Source organism: Talpa occidentalis, unplaced genomic scaffold (genome assembly GCF_014898055.3).
Source record: "Talpa occidentalis isolate TD23 unplaced genomic scaffold, MPIMG_talOcc4v2.1 talOcc4.16, whole genome shotgun sequence".
In the NCBI taxonomy this organism is placed as follows: domain Eukaryota; kingdom Metazoa; phylum Chordata; class Mammalia; order Eulipotyphla; family Talpidae; genus Talpa; species Talpa occidentalis.
Window position 1 is genome coordinate 85,055,680 of NW_023601653.1, and position 19,199 is coordinate 85,074,878.

The 19,199-nt window shown below is 50.7% G+C and overlaps 1 protein-coding gene across 2 annotated transcripts in view; it reads left to right on the top strand.

Annotated features, from left to right (window-relative positions):
* The window catches only part of SRGAP1 (SLIT-ROBO Rho GTPase activating protein 1), a 182,542-nt gene that overhangs the window by 32,379 nt on the left and 130,964 nt on the right, over nucleotides 1-19,199 (top strand). The window lies entirely within an intron of this gene.

Here is a 19,199-nt window from a genome sequence, read left to right on the forward strand (position 1 = left end):
ACTTTTCTTTCAAATTAGAGCAGTTATTTGGAGGAATCTTGATGAATGTGCTTCTTTCTTGTCTTTCCTCATGGAGCACATGGCATTGGTTGACTTTCAGTACTGTTTTTGCCAATGTATTTAGGTGCAGCTAAGTTACCATGACTACATTAAAATGACAGAAGAGAAGTATTCAAAACTTCCTCAGCTACGAAGTTTACGTTCATGAAAATAGGACCAGGTTTGCTAAATAATAGGCATCTTACAAGTCGTGTTTATATTGGTGTGTACGCATGACTTTTCTTAATCTCTGTGTTCTGTATTATAAGAATCGAAATAATCAGCTGTGAAGTATCTCCTTATATAATAAATGTAAGTTATCTTTGTTCCAGGATGTCAGATTTATAACTCATGGATAAATGTGAGGCTCTGAACTCAGTGTCACGGAAGTGTTAGTATAAAAGGACCTTCCAGAATCTCGATTCTCTTAAGAGGGTTTTGTTTTGTTTTATTTTGGGAGACAGATTGGGGATAATATTGTGATAAATAATGGTCTAAAGTGTTATGCCAGATATAGCAAAAGACTCCCTGCTTCTTCCAACAGACATTCCTTCCTCTGTTTGATACGTAAGCGATGCTGATGGGAAAAGTTCTGCTGCCGTAGTTACAAACTAAGCAACACCGCACATCTCCACTGGCCCTTCTTTATTTTTAACTCGCAATAAATGAAATTACAAGGAAGGTGTTATAGTTTAGCATTTTGTGCTCTCAAGCACAAACTATAACTCCTTAAGTAAGAAGTTATCCATGCTGAAGGACACTGGCAGGCGGGAGGAATGATGTGGCCGAGGTGAGGAAACTACTTAATGATGTTTTAGACCAAAGTCTCAACGCGATTTTTGTGGGTGTTTTTTTTTTTTCCTTCGGACAATCACGACTTGCTGGTTTGGGCTGTTGCTATATGGCAATTTTTTGATCACTTATTTGCCAGGCATTTTCAGAATACTCCGCACAGGTTAGTGTCCCGGGTGATAAGACCTCGTGGATGAATACAGTGTGGGTCCTTGTCTTGGGGAGATCTCACAGTTATTTAAAAACCCTTCCTCATATGGCTTGTTCTTATTTCTCCAACTAAAAGATGAAGATCTCTGGAGCAAGTAATTCTATCGCAGATACATCTTGAAGGGGGAAAGCAAAGGGAAACATTCGCAGTCTGGCCCGATATTCAGCCTTGCCAGTTCCCTCTCCCCAGTCCTCCAAGATGTGCGCTCTTCTTGGGGGGTTCCCTTGTTGATCTACCACACGAGCCTGCCTGTCCACCGTCACCAGTTTGCCTCTAACGCAGCTTGGTCCTCTCTCCTCTGACCATCCGAATCATCCTTGGTTTTAAGGTTGATCAAAACCAGGCTTGCCCATGTGCGGCCCCGTTGCTCCCCTGTCGCTCCTGCCTGCACTGACCGCTGCGTTACACTGGCCCGTCCAAAGTTGGCATCACACAGTCAGCACTTAATCACGCGTTGGTTGCTCAGTGGCTTTTTAGCCAGAGCCTCCACCCCCCCCCACCCCCAAACACACACACACCAGCATGGTTTTCTAAGCTCCTGGGAGCTGTTCCTAAGCCAGACCTGGATTCCAGCTGCTTTGGCTGGCAAAAAAGATCCTGAGATTGAAACGTAACCGGATTGTCATCATAAACTACAACCCGTATGAGGACTATTCAGCGCCAGGGATGCCAGGCAGAATTACTTATATGCTTTAATTTGCCAAAATTTAAGTTAACTTATTCCTGATGTGGTATTGTAAGGGGAGGACGGACATGGTGCAGGTTTTCTGGATCCAGCAGACCAGGTGAAGGAGGAGTCAGAGCCCTCAGTGGCTTTTCAGGCTTTTATTGGGGTTGACCTGGTACACAGCAGGCAGGGGTGCTGGGGGGCTGGGAAGCTGGCAGGCCTCCCAGCCCCCAGCAATCCTCACTCTATCTGGGCTCTCCGGTGATCTCTGCTTCTGCTTCTCTGCTTCTGTCTCAGCTTCTCTTTTGGCTTCTGCTGGCGTCCCCGTGACGCCGCCCTTAAAAGCCCAGTCTCAGCCCAGGTGAATCCCATCTCCCTAGGCCCACACCCGACTCGAGGTGCCGCCCTCAGGCATGCACTCAGGACCGCAGGGATCCATCATCCGTCCTGATGGCGGGAGGGCAGAAAAGCCTGATGCTTTTACCTTACCCTACAGGTATGCTCCCTAGCACTGTTCTGCACACAAATTTAAACTGGAGATTGGCAGGTCAGTGGGGTTAGCTGCAAAGTGCCTGCTTGGGCCATTATGGTGTTTGAAAATCAGAAAATCTTACAAAATTTTGAATCTCTTGGTCTGAAATATCCTCCAGAGACATCTCCAGGAAGCTAAATAGATGAGCTCTTTTTCAAAGGACCGTGGAGATGGCAGGTTGCAGCCGCGACAGCCGTGAACACACACGGGGCAGTTACTGTGCGGCAGGAGCCATGGGGCCTCGTGTCTCTAGCAAGCAGTGTAGGGGCAGGAATGACCACTGAGCAGGTTTTCTGATCCCATGCAGACCGGGTAAAGGAGTCATCAGAGTCCTCAGTGGTTTTGCAGGCTTTTATTGGGATTACCAGGTACACAGCAGGCAGGGGTGCTGGGGGCCCGGGAGGCTGGCAGGCCCCAGCCCCCAGCAAATCCGCACTCTCTCTGGGCTCTCTGGCGTTCACTGCTTCTGCTTCTGCTTCTGCTTCTGCTTCTGCTTCTTTGCTTCTCTCTTGGCTTCTGCTTTTGGCTTCTGCTGTTGCTGCTGGCGTCCCTGTGACGCCGCCCTTTAAAGCCCAGTCTCAGCCCAGGTGAATCCCATCTACCTGTGCCCACACCCTATTCCAGGTGCCGCCATCAGGCATGCATTCAGGACAAGGATCCATCATCCATCCTGATGGCGGGAGGGCAGAAAAGCCTGACATTTTCTTTACCCTACAGCAGATACTGTTATTCTCCTTGCTTTGCAGATGAGGAAACTGGGGTACAAAGAAGCCCTAAGCAGCCTGGTTGCAAATTCCCATCCTCATTCTGCTTTCCCGCCTCTTCAGAGGGTCGGACGGCAGCTCAGAGAGCCCTGGCCAGGGTCACCAGACTGGGTTAGAGAGCCACGAGGTGATTTCAGGAGCGAAAATTGTCTTTCTGGCCTTAGGTTGCTTTTCACTTGATTCTAAACTTGGAAGCAAAGTGAGGGCTGCAGGACGAGGCCTGCGCAGATTAATGGCTTAGAATCAGTTGGTGCTGGTTGTTGCTGTGGTCGGCGGCCTCCACCGCACGCGCTCTGTCGGGCCCCGCGGCCTCAGCCTTCCTGGCCGCGCGTCCTCCTGCCCGAGGGCTCCGTCTGCGCCTCTCCCCTGGCTGCCCGGCCGCGTCCCGCCCATGCGCTTCGAAACACTTTAGGGACGGCGCGGCCCCTTGCCCGCATGCACACTCAGCGCGTGAGCTGGCGGAACACTCGGGACAGCACTTTTTGTAAAGCAGGTTTTTAATAAGTCTTGTGAGACCGAGAGGGTGTGCGCTGTTTTCCAACGTGCTCAAGAGTATATAGTAGAACGAACCTCCACCCACCCAGATCCTGCGTCACCAACTCACATTTTTTTTTAATTATGAAATATACATGGAGAAGATACACACGCACGCGCGCACGCACACACACACGTGCCAAAAAAAGAGCCTGAGATTTAAAATTAACTAGTTGTATAACCCAGATGAGGAACAGACAACTCTGAGACTGTCAGAATTATTTAATGCATATATTTATAAACATATTGAAAAATATATATATAAGAATAGTAATTAAACTCCATGTTATGGTCCGCTGGCTTGAGAAATAAGTGTTATAAATACCCCTAAAGGCCTGGGAACAAAGCCTCTCCCCTCCCCGCCCCCCGAGAGAGAACTTCTCCCCTGAATTTTGTGACTGAAATTGCCACAACGATTTGTATGACCACACCTGCCTTCCCTTCTCTTTTGGAAATAACAAGGCCTCCCGTTTTAGCCGGACTCTGCCTTCTAGAGATTATTCCCCCAGCCCCCGTGTGCGTATGCATGATCACGTGACTGAGTCGCGCTCACTGTGAAAGAAGTGACAGGTGCAGAGTCTGTGTGGTGTCTCAGAAGGACTGTGCTCTCGCGCGCTCCCTCGTGTGGGTTAGAAGGTGGGCATGACGGCAGGTGTGACGCAGGGTCTGGGAAACTGTGAGACAGAGGCCAGGTGGGTGTTGAGGACAGAGAAGCACCCAGGGGCAGCCGTGCTGGCATCCCTGATCGTCTGGCTTCTGCCAGAGCATGTATGTTTCATTTATAATATGTCGCTTTAAAAAACAGTTCCTTTTAGATAAATGTTATAGTCACAGCCAACATCCGAAAGTCTTAAGGGGTAGGGGAAAAGCTTCTCTTTACTCTTCTACCTGCTGCTCCTCCTTCAGAGCAAATAATTCCACGACTTTCTTTTACATTGTCAACCTCCATCAAAAAGCGATCAGTTATTTCACCAGCAAAATGGGTTTCTTTGGAAGCAACAGGACAAAATGGCGAATTAGAAAGCGAGTCTCGTGGTGGGTACAAGGTCACGTTCCCAGAACTAACCCTGGCACCGTCCTCTGCCCCTGGCGGGGGCCTCCCGAGTAGAGGCCTCGTGCTCCTCCCCCGAGGCAGGGCCACGGCTTCCTGTGGCGTGGGGTGCTCCGTGGGTCCTGCCCGTGGCCGCCTGCACATGTGGGCACCTCTTCTTGCCTCCCGCCTCATTTCAGCAGGACTTTTCTGTATTAAAATGTTCACAGCCCCCTCCCAGGGAAATGCATGTCTCGTTATGTATGGAAAGTGTAGTGATTAGATTGTCCAAGTCAGGAAGCAGCTACGATTCCTCCTCGGGACATGTCTGTGACTCCCAGTTTGGGGCGTGTGTACGGGTTGTACCTTAAGCGACAATTTGGATATTATTAGTATCTCCTGAAACGCTGCCAGAAGGAATTCTGACGCGTCCTCCATCCAGTGAAAACAGCACAAACCCAAATGTCATCATCAGTTAGCAGAGTCTGGGCCCAGGAGGAGGTAGCTGCCCCGCGTGTCCAAGTTCTCTAATCACTGAGCTGTCATTGCCTTCGTTTCTTAAGAGATGAACTGATCAAGGGCCAGCAAAGATAGGTCCAGCACAGGAAGCACAGTAATACGGGGAGCCCAGCTGTCGTGGTAAAGCACCCCCTTTTCTGAATAACCCAGGTGCGTGCACCAAAGCTCATGTAGTTTACACACTGGGGAGTCTAAAAGGCTGCTCAGAACCTCACCCCCCAGCTCTGATCTCCCCATATCTCTGAGCCAGTCTGCCTCATCATTCGGGCGGCAGCGTTGGCATCCTGCGGGGGAGCAAGGACGCTTGCCCTGCGCCAGCCCGCGGACAGGAGTGAGAACCAGCAGCAGCCGGTGACAACACAGGAAGAACGCGGCCTCTGCAGCCCAGGCCACTTCCCAGAGGGACGGAGCCTCCCACAGGCCTCGGAGCGCTCGGGCGTGTGGACCCCGCACTGGACAGGATACGGAGCTGGTGTTTACAGAGAGGAGCTGAGTCCCCGAGAGAGCACGCCCAGCGGGTGGGGTTCTGAAAAGTTGGAACCAGTCAGTCCGTGGAGAAATGAAATTTTGAAATGATAGGAAAACTGACAGACTGAGCGAGACCAAAATGAACTTCTACACACAGGAAAAAGAAAGCAAAACAAAACAAGGGAAGCAACAAACTGGAAAAACTAGTTTTACTACTCGCGGTAAGCAAAGGGTCAACGCTGTGGCCTAGAGAGGAGTTCAGGGGTTTGCTGGCCAGGGGGACTTCCTACAGCTGAGCTGGAAGGAAAAAGGAAAAACCCCCTACCTCGAGGATGCAGCAACAGACGGCTTCGAAGCATGTTAAGTTTTTTACAATAATGTTCATGAGGATAAACAAAAATGTGTAGCAAAAGGCCTGGGACTTCTCATGAGCCGTTCTAGAAAGATTGTCAACAAGATGTATAGGAGACATCTCGGGTTTTTTGTTTCGTTTGCTTGTATGTGCAAATGGGGTACGGTTTAGAACCCCAGAAAGCTCTGCCAAGACTAATTTATACCCTTGGGGCAGTGCTATCCAGCGCACGCATAGGGGCCTGGGAGTGTGGCCCCGGAGGCCCTCGGATTCCACGAAAATTTTAAATACTTGGAGAGTTTTTCTGTGATGTTAAAAAGACATATACGGGGCTATGGGGTGGCGGCCTCCTGACACTGCTGCTTCATATTTGCTTTCGAATACAAAAAGCTTTAGATCAGGTAGAATTTATATCTGATAAAGCTAGTCCAGCTTAAGTAGACATTCCAGTGGTTTCAGTAAACTTACAGAATTCTGCAGCCGTTTCTGCAGTCTCGGTTCAGAAACTCCCATCACCCCAAAAAGTCGTCCCTTCTTGTTTTGTGCGGCTCAGCGCCCCCACCCCGCCCCAGGTAGCCAGTCCGCGCCTTCTCCAGACTCGGCGTATCAGTGGAATCAAGGAATCTGCAGTATCTTGCGTCCATGGGGCCTGAGGACCCTGGCCCCGGGGCCGAGTCCGGCCTCGTGTCTGTCCCCGGCGCCGTCCCGCCGCGGGGCGTCCCCGTCTCCGCAGGGGCTGCACCCGCTCCCCGGCCGGCGGACACCGGCTTGTTCCCAGCCACGTTCTCTCTTGTGTTTGCCATCAGATGGGCACGAGGAGCCGCTGGAATTAGGACAGAGGATTTCTCAAGGTGGAATTTTCGCAATTATTTTCCAGGACTCCTGAGTACACTCTTGGGTGCATCTTTGAACCAATTTCTTTTTCCTTTTTGCTGTTTGCTCATAATTGCTGATCATACCGTGTGTCAGTCAGGGTCTTCCACAGAATCAGAACCAATGGGACGTCTTTGGCAAGTTCAGAATCTGTGGAGTGAACCGGCGCCCTGGAAAACCAGACAGGAGTTCATGCTACAGTCTTCAGGCAGAATTTCTACTTCTTTCTGGGAAACCCTGGGTTTTGCCCTTACGACCTTCCGTGTGACTGGGGCTCCCCCACAGGAGGAAGGGGACTCTGGCCGGAGGGTGACCATAGTTACAAAATGCCTTCACAGCAACACCTCGATGGCGGATTAAACTGCGGGGTGCTGTCACCTCCCCGAGTTGACTCATGAAACGAAGCCTCAGAGACCAAGCTCCTGTCGGCCAGGGTGTGTGTCTTCTGCGCAAGGCTGCATAATCAGCAGACATACTATAAGTGTTCGAAGGAAAGAGTCAATGACATGAACAAGGTTAAACCCACAGTCCCGCTTGAAGCCTTGAGAGTTGTAATTTGGGCAGGGTGGTTGTTATGTAGCAGGTGTTGCTTCGCGAGGTGTCACTTACTTGTGCTGTCAGATATTATTAGCAAGAAATTGTTTTCCCGATCTCCAGCAGCCCAGCCACCCCACGAAATACATCTGTGCCTTCTGGTCTAGCTTTATTCCTGCCTCTGGGTCACTGACACCGAAAAAACTGTTTTCTTTAGTTGACGATCCTTCTCAAGGCGACTGGACTGTTGAATAAATGCAGCATTTGAGGGTCACGCGGTGATGCACAAGTCTTTCCCCCCGCCACATCTTGAGCTTGCAAGGATTGAGATCACCTGCCTGTTTTACTCTGCAGTAATGCTGAGTCTTTTGAAACATACTGAAGTCGTATATATTGCTTAAAAAATTCCAGAACCTGACTGGAATTTTTTAATAATTTCTATGAGACACGGTAGCCAAATAGAATTAAGAGATTAAAAGCATGTGTTTATCTTTTTGATTGCTGAGTAATATTCCATGGTGTGTATGGACCACACCTTCTTGATCCAGTCATCTATTTTTGGGCATTTGGGCTGTTTCCAAAGCTTAGCTATTGTAAACAGTGCTGCTACAAACATAGGGGTGCAGGTGCTCTTTGGAATGGATGTTTCTGTGTCCAACATGGCTGGCGCTGGAAGGGATCATGCTCAGCGAAATAAGCCAGAAAGAAGAAGAAAAATACCGGATAGTCTCACTCATAGCAGGAATCTAGAAAACTTAAATAAGGGACCAGGAAAAAGACTAATTATAATAAAGTAAAAATCAAAATCAACAAGCAACTATAAACCAGAGACACACTACGGGGTCAGGGAGAGGAAAGAGTAGGATCAAAACAAGGGGGTGGGAATTGTATGGGGATATCACCAAGATGAAAATGCATACATTGTGCAAAAATGAAAAATGATGTAAAAATATATAAAATTAAAATTAATAATAAATAAAATAAATAAAATAAAATAAAATACAAAAGCGTTTAAAAGCGCAGTGAGAAGCTTGGAAAGGCTGAGGAAGCATTTCTCTGCAGATTGCAGAGGGACCCTGGGCCTCCCGACACTTCCATGTGGGGTTTGTAGCCTCGAGAACAGTGAGACAATACTGCTCAGTTGTTTTAAACAAACAAACCCCAAAACATAATGAAAACAAACAAAGAATGGAAAGGTTGGTGGTGGCTACAGATGCCATAATAATATTTTCTCCTGTGCTTTTCATAGTCTCTCTCCAATGTCATTTTTTTGCCTGTAAAGGACGACACTTGTGCTCAGGGGAGGCGTGGTCAGCCCCGCCTGGCCCTGCAGGGGCTTCTGCCAGGGGTGAAGCGAGACGGACAGGCCTCATCACTGCAGGGTCAGATGCAGACCCGTGAGGTTACAGGGGAGCAGGGAATGGGCTTCAGAAACAATACACTTGACAATAAATTGCATTAGTTTTTAAAAGGTTGATCAGCCCGAGACACTGGAACTCTGGACGCATTTGCAGAGCGCCCTCAGCATCCTCAGAGCTGGGTCTTAGCATCTTGGAATCGGAGCATATTGCAGTCTTGCGCATCGTCTCTGGATTCCTTCAGGGTTTGACTGGTCTTCAGCACCATCTACGGCAATCTTGTTCTTCTTTGGAATTTGTGCTGATATCGGGGAGCCTCCGTACCCGTCCATGTAGGGGGGTGTTTTGTCTAGACAGTGCCCCAAGCTGGTCTCCCCGGAGACCTCAGGAGATGAGACTGCTGCCGGCTGCGCAGCTGCCAGATGAGGATAAACCCGTGCATTCCTGACCCCCAGCCCCCCCCTTGCCGAGCCTCGTGCGAACCCCACATCCACATCGCTTGCTCTGCAGCCCCGTCGTCGAACTCCAGCGCACTCTCCACAGCCAGCTCAGACGCTGAGGCGTGTAAGCATCGCCCTGATTACTTCTCATTGCTAAGAGGTGCTAAATGTTTTACATAAAGTCTCCTGAACCGTCTTGTCTCGCTCCGGTTTCCCTTCACAGAGGAAGTGTCTCTCAGTAGCCCCAACTCCTGGCTTCTAATTTTAGGGATTACCGAGGTAGGATCAGGACAGAAAATAAGCTCTTTCTCTATTGATTCTCCTTAGTCATTTCGCGCCACAGGCCTATCATTAGCTTTATTTTCTCCACCTGTAATACATGTTCAGGGCTTCGGTGGTGGCGGAGAAATGGTGTGGGAGGCACAGGGTGAGAATTTGAAGAGCCCGCTGGCCCCTGCTCCGCTGTATTTATGGAAGTGACGCCGGGGCGGGGAGGGGGGTGTTGTGTGTCCTGCCACCTCCTTTTCCTTTGATTTTTAATGAGAGGAAGGACGCGCTCTGCCCCGGCACGGCCGGGAGTCCTGTCCTTGTCACCTGCTCTTCTGCGTGACTCTTCCGTGGCCACCCCGGTTCAGTGTTGAGGAAGCTGAAGGATTCGATAAAAGTCAGCCTGGACAGAGCCCACCTCTCGCCGTGCCCGTCTGCAGGAGAGGCGGCCGGGAAGGAAGGAGAAAAATCACCTAAAAAAAAGAAGAGTAGGCGCCCACACGCGCCGCCCCTCTGTGTCTGCAAGCTCTGGGCCGTGTGCCGGGCCTTTCCCAGCACCTCAGAGGACCTGGCGGGCCGTGCCCGGTGGAGAGGGCGCACCCCTGCCTCGCTGGCCGTGCGGAGCAGGCACTGGTGAAGGCAGAAGCTGCGCTGGTGCGTCCCAAAGTAAATGCATTTCTGGCCATCCCTGGGGTGTCTGTGGAACGGCAGCTTCAGCGCCCAGCGAGGGCCTCGCTGCCTCCTTCTTCAGCCTCCTTGGGACATTGTGCCGTCGGGGACCGAGCCAACGCACCAGGCCGCGCTCGGGTGGTGACACCCTCTCCCTGGCTCCGTCACCCCTCCGTCCTCGCTGATAGGAAAGTCCTCGCTCCTCCCGCGCAGGGTGCTCCTGCCCGGGCGGCTCTTCCCGTCACCCCCGTGCGCCGTCCTGGTGTCTCCTGCTCCATTTGTAAAAGGTGGTTCAAGGGCCACACCTTCCGCGGTTTCCCCTAAGTTGGCCTCATCCCTGGGCCCGGAGACTGACCACGTCCTCCTTGTGACGATTTACCTGACCCGAGTGGGCGCCCGGGATGCTTTCCTGCGGGTCGGTCCTCGGCCTGAGGTTGCCTCACCGCCCTCCACGGCATCAACGCAAAAATTGAAGGTCGATGTTTAGAAGTTTGGAATTTTGCAAAAGTCCCCGCCTGTGAAGAAACAATCTTTCTAAAGAACTCCTCAGCGTGGATAGTCGGGGAGTTCCGCTTGTCATGTTTTCTCGCCAGTCCCGTCCAGACGGTCAGCAGCTCGCGGGCAGGTTCGCCTGGGCACGAAGACGACTCCTGCGTCCACGGTGATGAATTTGACCTCCACGTCCATGAAACCGCTTCTCTCGTTAAACTTGTTCTGGTCAGACACCCACCCCTTTTGGGCCACGTGGCCCTTTTTTGAAGACAGAATCGTGCATTTATGCTTCAGTCGTCATGTTTAACTCACGCTGTCATTATCCACTCAGGGCTGTTTTTCCCCTAAATCCTTATATGTGATCAGACTAGTTTTCTAATCACTTTTGCACCCCCAGCGCCAGCCTAGTGCTTGTGGACGAGCGTTCATGAAGCATTGCTGACTCAGGGAGCCCACGAGGGGGTCCTGGCTGTCTGTCCTTCCTTTTTCGTTCAGTGACGTCACTTGATTCATTAGCTGGCAGGTTCTACAGATGCCTGACGATTTAACCCTACGTGTTAAGGAAATATTTAAACAGGCCCAGAAGCATTAGTTTCTATCATTGAACTATTTATAGACTCTGCGCAATTTAACGGTGTTAAAAATAAAAACGAGCAGCTCAATTTTCGGTGGCACTGTTTTTTCCTACATGAACAAAATGAGGCTTGTCTTCTTTATTACTCGGACAAATAAAAGGTCTTTGTATCATGTTGCTACCAATTCACATGATTGTAATCCTGCCACCCAGATTCCTCCCTTCCAAGATAATCAAGTTTGGTCCTCAGCCCTGAGTTGCTCCCGCTCTCAAAAACATGGCAGCTAGAGGAAAACCCTCAGGGTTCTAAGAACCGTTTGCTTTGATCCATTGACTATCGATGTGGCTTTTTCTTCAAGATCTTTCCCGATTCTGCAGATCTGCCTACTTAGGACCTTGAAACACTCTGAAGAATCTATTTTCTAATTTACATTTGAATTCTAGATTTCAGCAAAGCCTCTAACCTTACTCAGAGGGCGCTAAAATTATTTTTTGAATGTTGCCTTTTAGCTTTCCCCAGTTACCGGGCCGTCCATTCCTAGATTTTATTTTAGTCTACTCAGCCTCTCAAGTGCTGTTTCCTCTTAGATATTTGGAACAAACAGTCAGCATGAAATAATTGAGGTATTTGATATGGGACTAATCATGTGAATTAATAAAAATATATTTACATTAACTTTAGTCAAATGGGGGAACTAGAAAAGTTGTATCCATTCGAAAGTTAATCTTGAGATATTCCAAGTCAGGAACTTGTTAAATAAACAGCACTGAAGAATCCCACTGAAGAATCCCACAAGCTGGTGTTTTTATTGTCCATGCTCAGTTTCTACCAGTGCGTATTAATCTGTGTTTTTGAGAAAGAGGAAGCAGCAGGATGAGCTGCCATGTGAATAACTTACTTTTAAGGATCAGGAAACATCAAAGTATAAATAGTATTTCTAATGAACTACCAAATGCAGTGATCCAAATAAAATCATCTCCAGAGGAACCAAAGAATGGGGATGTTCTGTTTGTATGAAATATAATGTGACTAAGAAACTGAGCGGTTGCAGTCGTAGAGAAATAAGCGACGTGTGAGGGGAAACAGCGAGGATGGAGGGAGGCCCGGGATGAAAGGAGCCGTCCGCATGTTGAAGATTTTTAGCCAGTGACACGAGCGCGCCTAGCAACCATCTCCAGGGAGACCTGTGGAAATGCAGAAAACGCTGAGGTCACCCAGAGAAATTCCGTGCTGATGAACAACTTCTAGATGCATCTCTCGCTGGTCCCCGTCGCTGCAGCGCGCCTTAGAAACAGCGCTTATTGGAAGGATAAAGGAGAAGCAAATGTGATTTGCCCCGAAGAGAAAAAGTTAACTCTCAGAGCAGAACCTCTGCCCCAGTCATGTGAGCAGCCTTTGGCTGAACCTCAAAAGCTGTTCAGAAACTTGGATATTAATGAAGTGAGGCGTCCCAGAGACCCGATGCAAGCCGTGGTCGTCGGTGGCAGTGACGGTCATTGTTTCACTGACGAAGATTCAAGTTTGAGATCTGGGCCTGGAAGCCAAGTTCCCAGGAGGCTCCTCCTCAAGGCCCTTCAGTGCTAGTCACGCAGCTTGACCCTGGGGCAGACACTCCTCCCTCTCCGAGTCCCTCCATCCAGCCCTTTCTGCAAGGGCATTGTTGGGGGGCACGGTGAGGAGGGATGTGCTCTGCCCTCGGAGCGATGGTGTGCTTAGTTCACGCGGCCAGTCAGCATCACTGTCCCTCGGCAGCTGCTCGGCCGACGCCACCAGATACCGGGAGAAGCGTCCCCGGGGTCTCGAGATGTGAAGACTTTCACGGGAAGTCGGACCCTATAAGTGGAGCCGCACACAGAGTGTGACGAGCACAGAGGGCCAGAGGGAGTGACCGGAGACATCTGAGTCAGGATGAAATAAATCCCAGGAGGAAGATGTGGCTGCGCTGGAAGCCAGGAGGGTGGAGGGGGTGGGAGGGAGGTGGGAGAAGGTCCCCTGGGTGACATAAAGCCGTGGGGTAGGACAGGTCTGGGACTCGGTGCAGGCCAGGAGACTTGGGGAGAAGTGGTCGGGGTGCGGGAAGGGACAAAAATTGAGTACCCCTTCCCTGCTTCTCCCCCCTCCTGCACATCCTCCTTTATTTCTACTTGGTTAATTCTGGAGACATAGCAGCCTGGATGGATAAGGGAGCACCACACGTCATCGAAAGCAGGCCACACAGGGCCTTCCTGGTGGTGCAAGGGTTAAGACGCAACCTATGAAGCTGTCCACAGCCTCTGCAGCACGAGTTTGATCCCCGGCCAGGGAGCTACCCACATGGCACAGCAGACCTCTCCTGTCTCCCCGCTGCTCCCTCAGCAGTGGATTTCAGTACCTCTGCCTGTTCTGCTCCCCACTCTGTCTCTGGTGAATCCTCTCACCCCCCACACCTCTGGCCTACACCCCATCTCTTGTGTGCATAAATAGACAAATCTTAAAAAATAAAAGCAGGCCACGCGATTGGGAGCCACTGACTCTTACTCTTGGAGACCATTTGGGATTTTAGCTCTGGTCTCCCCTGATCCTACAAGGTCAGTTGCGTATAGATGCTGCGTGTGCTCACCCAGGGAGCTCACAGGAGTCTCTCAAATTACAGACTGTATGCCCATCCCATGGAATATGTATGTAAATTAAGTGAGCAAATGTGTATACAAGGCTTGGAGTAAATACTGCCCAGTACATAATAAATACTGTGTAGCAGCTGCTATTGTTGTTGTTATGAGTCATGATCATCATTATTATAATCTGGAATTCTCCCAAGTCTTTGGAACCCCTGGGGTGTTACCCAGATCTGTAGCCTGAACAGAGCTGGGGTAGATCTAAAATGACCTGCAGCTCTCCAAGAGGCTGTGGCTTTCCAGAGGGAGGGACGCCCTGGGTCGTTGGCCGCAGCCCAGATGCGGAGCGCGGGTCCCTCCCCTGAAAGGCTCATCTTCCCTCCGAGTGGTCTGGGGCACTGTGGGCCCGTGGGCCTGTGGGGTTTGCGCCTTTTGAGGTAGAGGCGTCATGGTAGTAGTGTTGAGACGGAACTGCACGAATTACAGCTAAGTCTGCTTTCTGGAATCTTGTGCACACCCATGTCCCAAGCTGGGTGTTTGAGGAATTCTGAGATGACGCGTCCATGTTGTTGTGCATAGAGAGAAAACCTCAAAAAATGACAGGTGCTATTTTTGCTTTCCTCCATCGGTTGCTCCCCTAAGCTGGTGGGCAGGACAGATGCAAGGTTCTATTGTGCCATCCCCACTGGGGTTTGGTGCTTATGAGATTTCCCTGGCGCATCTCTGCAGCCCGACCAGACTGCGGAAGGAACCGTAGGATTCCAAATCTGTCCGTGCTTTAAAATTGGGTGTGGAGGAAACTGGTCATCGAAAAACAGCCCCACGAATTGGAATCGTTCGCAGCAGTGGAGAAAGGATATCTCTTCATGGGGAAATTATGTTGGTATTACATGCCAATAATTCTGTGCTAGGCAGAATTTAATCCTTTAACCATTACGTCCGCCTCTTGCTCTACATGACAGATGAGGAAGCTGAGACCCGGCGAGGGACTATCTCAGGGCCCCCAGCTGAGAGGCCGAATGTGTCGTGCTCCAGAGTCCGAACCAATCCATAGTCTGAAGCCCCAGTTCCAACACCCAGAGGCAAACACTGTTCCTGTTTTGTCATTTTCTATCCAACCTTTATCTGTGCCCATGTGTATTTTCCTAAAATAGTATCCGATTGTACTGCTTTTTTGGGTAGCACACCTTTTCCTCTTTATGTGTAGATGTATTTATGGCTATGGATAGATGTCGTCTCCATGTTACTATGGATTTTATACATGCAACCTCATTTTATAAAGGCTTGTCGATATTTTGTTCATACTTAAAATTTTTAATTTGTCGCCTTTTAATTTAACGAGTGGCTAGGATGAGAAAATGGTTCTCTCTTACTGTTTTTAAACAGTCATAGCAAAGAAATTTCACACGATTTTATATAAGAGACAGAAAAATTTGAATTTATAGCTACTTGGTACATAATTAAGATGGTATTTCATAGCCTCATCTGTCTCTCTAATCAAAATGATCTTCCTCCAGATGCCCATTTTAAAATTCCTTTGTTGCATAATATAATCAAGATAATTTTCTCCTTTATTAGACTAAGTAAGACATTCTGAGTTTCTTAGTTCTGTGTGAAAAATATACAAAGATGGCTGTCGAAATTGCTCATTTTTGGAGGAAGTCACTTGAGAAAGGCGGGAGTCAGTGCTGCACACTCTTAAGCATCTGAACTAGTCAGTTGGTGATGTGGACCCTCTGGCCACTCAAAACGCTGTTCATACCATTTGGGGTAAACCACTGCTCTGTGACAGGACCCGAACGAGCGGGGCCCTGCAAACCTACGTCTTCCCGTTTCTGTTATTTTTACTTTCGAAGCTTTCTCCATGGGTTGGGTTCTTCTGATTAAGCCCCAGAGAAAGCGGGTGTCATGCCTCTTGGTCTGTGCTACAGACCAGTTGGGTTTCTCTACGGCCCACCCCGCACCCCACCCCAGCGCTGCTCTTGGGAACGGCAGTCACCGTCCTCTGGTGACTCCCGGGGTAAGCGGCGTTCGCCGGCTGCACCGTTCAGCGGATCCTCTCACTTAGATGTCACATGGACAGTTTGGGGGACAGGGTGTCAGGGTTCTTCAAAATGCCAATAACTGATTTCATGTTGATTTTCAAAAAGACTATTTGCGTTCGTCTGGCTAACAGGAGCGTGCAGGACGAAGCAAATTCATCTGTAAAGACCTTTTTTGCTTCAATAACTAGGCGCGTCCTCCCTGTATCCCTTGGCCAGTGCCGCCTCTTACTGACGACCGAGGAGAGGAGTTTAGGGGACTCCCAGAGAGATCACCCTCTTGGGGACCATAGGGTTGCTTTCCTGGAGAACCAGCCTGTTTGAGGATGTGACTCTGACCGTCTCCAAGCACTTCTCACCTGGAGGCGCTGTCTGTGCAGTGCCTGGCCCTGGAAAGTAATAAGCAATTGCCAAATGAATGATTGAAAAAAGGAATGAATTATTTTAAAACTTTGTGTAAAAAAGGTGACATCACGACTTGACAAAGCCCTGCCATTTGGCTGACGGCTATTTACAGCTGGTCAGTGGCGTCGGTTTGCAAAACGCAGGAGGGGGCGACTGTCACGGCACCTGATGTTCCCCCGGGTGTCCAGAAGGCTTCAACAGCTGAGGTAAAGTGGTGGGTTTTGTTGCCTGGATCTTGATTTAGCCACAGAAGCTCTTTCAGAGTAAGCAGCCGACCTTCCCCAGCCGACGTGCAGAGAAGGGCCGCTCTGGGTGAGGGTCGCCCCGCGCGCACGGGCAGGGTGGCTGCCGTCCACACGACTCTCTCTTCACCATGATCTCTTGCTTCGGCGTCTGCAACTCAGTCTCTCCCCAAGGCAGGTGACTGCTGGTCCTCCGTGTTCTTCCTTGATGGCCATTTGGAAAACTAGCCAAGATGTACAGTATCTGAATTTTGATGAACTTTCTGTCAACTTTGAGGACAAAAAAAATGCTAATACTCGCGTCCATTAGCAAGAGAAAAGGATGCCCGCGAGGAGGCTGTACCTGCCGTGCAGAAATTACAATGTCGAGGTGGCGTCATCAGCTCCCCTCAGTGCCCCAGAACGCAGACTTTCTGGGAAAGGGTTACAGCGAAGCAAAGTGGAGCGAAATGCTAACATTTATGGAGAGTTAGGCGCTATAATTTTCATGTCCCAATATGTCGATGATCAAAAGTAGAAAGTCCCAGCAAGGAGGAAAAGAAGATGGAGGGAGCCAGACAGGGCAAGGAGGGGGACAGCGTGTTTGGCATGAAATGCTGCGTGGTGAGTCCATCAGTCTCGGCCAAGGGGCACCAGAACTGGGCCCAAGCGTCCCGAGGAGTCTCCTGCCAGTCCTTTCTCTAGATCCAGGGTTAACGCGCGTCCTGAAAACCTCCCGGACAGGAATATCTCCCCAGAGAGATGACAGAGGAGTCTAACACTGTTGAGGAGAGCCTGAGACCCCGTGTTTCCATTACACGTCATTTTGTTCCCGCGTGAAATATTAAATTTGGGACACGCCTGAGGGCAAGAGCCGGCCGGGAGGTGCAGGAGCTGGAAGGGGACAGGCAGGAGGAGACCCGGGGCCTCTCTGTGCTTCGCTCATCTCCGCGTGTCTGAGTCTTTGAAAGAGCTTGAATTTTCCGCCAGAGCAGGGCGTCGCTGCCGGGTGTGGCTGCCGCGCGCGAAGCTCTGGGCTCATGCCCGAGCAACACCTGCCCACGGGGAGGCCGCCGGGCTCGCCAGCGTCACTTGTGTGCGCGCAGGGGGGACGCGCCCCGCAGACAGGCGGTGTTGGTGGACGGGCTTGGCCTGACGACAAGACCTGAAGATGGGAGAGTCCAGCACCCTGGGGGTCGCGCTTCCTCGGCAGGCTCGAGGCCAGGGAATAGTTCACAGAGTGGCACACGCTTGAATCGCGCCTTGGCGAGAAGTGCATCAGGTTGTCAAGACGTGGAGGGTCCCCCAGGAGGCCGGGGCAGGGCGAGGGCGGGAGGCAGGGCCTGGGCGGGTTTGCCGTGTCTTCAGTGAGTCTCTTGGCATCTTCTCCTCCGTCGCGCGAGGGCCTGGTGGACGGGGCCAGTCACCGGGCCAGCTGCGTCCTGTGGCGTTGACCCAGAGGCGCACTCTTGGGTGCAAAGGACGGTTTGGCTGCTCCTGGGAGATGCCGTTTGGAAGAAGGGCTCGTTCCGTGGCGCCCCAAGAGTGCACACGTAGAGGGGGGAACAGTCAGGAGCAGGCGGGGCTCAGCGTTGCAGCAGGGAGGGTCCGCGACGAGGGAAACACTCTCCACTTATGAAGCTGGGGACGTGGGGCCATCACTGCCGGGGAACCCAGAATCCCGACAAGGACAGACGCCGACCAGAGAGGGAGAAAGAGCTGGGTGGGCAGCTGGGTGGGCAGCGCGGAGAGAGTCCTCTCCAGTCGTGTCCTCGGGCGCCGGCTCTCCCGGGGGCCGCGCCAGGGCTGTCTCTCCCCCCGCCTGGTCACAGGGCGCCCCCATACACTGAGAATCAACCATCGAGGACAGAAAGCTCGAGGAGTTAGAGCTTGAGTTAAATTTTTTTTTTTTTTTTTTTTTTTTTTTTTTTTTTAAGAGGCATGTATTTTTATTTATTTATTTTTATTTTGTTTGTTTGTTTGTTGTACATGCACTGGGTACAGTCAGAAGCGCGGGAGGGTGAGAGAATTCACCAGAGCCAGGGCAGGGAGCAGAGCAGGCAGAAGGACCGAAGTACACTGCTGAGGGGAGCAGCGGGCGGCAGGAGAGGTCTGCGTGCCATGTGGGACCCTCCTCCGGTGGCCGGGGAGCAGCCGGGGATCGAACTGGCGTCGCAGAGGCTGCGGGCAGCTTCGCAACCCAGCACTCAACCGCTGCGCCACCGGGGAGGCCCTGAGTTAAATTTTAAAAGGCAAAATAATTCTTGCAGTTTTCTTTTTTTTGATTGGATAATGTTGGTTGTTCTTTTTTTCTTCTTGGGGCGTCTACCCTGGTTAGGGGTCTGGGTTCACCGCAGCGATACCCCCACGTTCCCCGCAGAGTAAGTGCAAAGTGTTTTCCTGATCACTGACCTCCTCCCCTTTTCTGATGCTTAAACCTCCATGTTCCTCAAATATTAGTCACATTTTCCAATAATGTATGTTTTCTTACCACCTCGTGCCCGTCACCACCTGCAGCCGCCAGTCAGCTCCCCCGTCTGTTCTCTGCACCTTCATCTGGCAACCCCGACCCCTGTCAGAGTTCAGGGGGTTGTTTCTGGTTTTGTTTTCATTCTCTTTACATGCCACAAAGGAGTGACATCATCGTGTATTTGTCTCTCTCCCTCTGAGTTATTTTACTTGGATAATATCCTCAAGGCCCTTAAATATGGTCACACATGGCAAGAGTTCCTCTTTTTTATGGGTAAGCATATGTCCCATCGTGTCCTCCCACCCCACCCCCACACACACCCCTTCTTCATCCACTCACCCGTTGTTGGGC